The following is a 1,417-nucleotide window of genomic DNA, read 5'->3' as shown; positions in this document are numbered from 1 at the left end:
TGTGTGTGTGTGTGTGCGCGCGCGCGTGTGTGTGCATGTATAAACCAGGAAAAGGGCAACTGTTATTGCAATGACGGTGATGAGCAGTCGCAGTAGACAAGAATATAATTACCATCGGCCCGATAAGTGCCTGAGAACTAATTACAGCTTTCTGAAGCGAATGCACAAGAGAGATGTTTCCTATTACGGGGTGCCCACTGCGGACGGGAACGGCCAATCGGGCCGAACGCAAAACTCAGTCGCCTCAAAAACAAACGTCTCAGGCGACCGAGTCGGGCGATTGGCCCGATCCAGCCGTAGTGGGCACCCCGTATTAGATCCATCGCAGCCGCCAAATCGAGATTCCTCTTTCAAATTGATGACATTTTAGCAGCTATTTATTCTACTTGGACGAACACAGTCATTCCTGTTCTATTCTTGGTATTTCTTCCAAGTCCGACAACGATAGAGAACAATATTTCACTTTAATTTTAGACGTTTTAGTTTAGTTTTAGTAAGAGATTTACGGCGCCTGCAACACAATAAGGTCATAAAATGTGTTATAGGAGAGTGACAAACATAAAAAAATAAGGAGGGGAGACAAAGACGATAAATGTTTGATAGGAAAGAAGCAGCAAGCCACACCAGAGCACCCGCCAACCACCTACTTTTAGAGGTCTCCACCTACACATTCATAGCAGAAATGTGATTCCGTTTCTTTCTTCTTTTTTTTTTCAAACCAGGAGCAGGTTCTCTATTTCAAGTTACGTTCCTCTATCTACTTTACAAACTTAGATTAATTAGACTGAACAGTAGATTGCTTGTTCATCTGGAAGTGGTCCGACAATTTGTTGTTGTTTCTGTTCGTTTTCAGTTTTCTTTTAGCTGGGTTTTTTTTTTGTCTTTGTGTTGTTGTTTTTTGTGTGTTTTTTTGTTGTTTTTGTTGTTTTTGTTTTGTTATTGTAGGGCTTTTTCGTTGTTGTTGTTGTTGTTTTTGTCCGTTTGTTTGTTATTTGTTGTTGTTGTTTTTTTGGGGGGAGGGTTGTTGCTTTTGTTGTTGTTGTTGTTGTTGTTGTTGTTGTTGTTGTTGTTGTTGATGATGATATTGTTTTGTTTTTGTTGTTTTTTATGTACTGTAGCATTTCTGTCGTTCACAATGTCTATTGTAACTCGATCATTGTAACTCCTTGTTATCAGGAATATCACAGGAGAAAGTGACAAGACTTGAAACTGTCCAAAACAATGCTGCACGTTTTGTTTTACGGAAAAGAAAGCGAGACTCTGCTAAACCTCTTTTACGGACAGTGCATTGGCTTCCTGTTGAGAAAAGACTTGTGTACAAGTTGGCCACCATAATATGTCACAAATGTTTGAATGATAATGCACCATCATATTTATCAAATCTGTTAAGACTGTACATTCCAACTCGCAGTTTAAG

General features: G+C 39.7%; 1 protein-coding gene across 1 annotated transcript in view; it reads right to left on the bottom strand.

Annotated features, from left to right (window-relative positions):
* The window catches only part of LOC101851510 (myosin-IIIb), a gene marked incomplete at its 3' end in the record, with an annotated part of 129,101 nt that overhangs the window by 34,660 nt on the left and 93,024 nt on the right, over positions 1-1,417 (bottom strand).

Source organism: Aplysia californica, unplaced genomic scaffold, assembly GCF_000002075.1.
Source record: "Aplysia californica isolate F4 #8 unplaced genomic scaffold, AplCal3.0 scaffold00306, whole genome shotgun sequence".
Taxonomy (NCBI): Eukaryota; Metazoa; Mollusca; class Gastropoda; order Aplysiida; family Aplysiidae; genus Aplysia; species Aplysia californica.
Note: the sequence above shows the minus strand (reverse complement) of the source record. Positions and strands in the feature narration are given on the sequence as shown.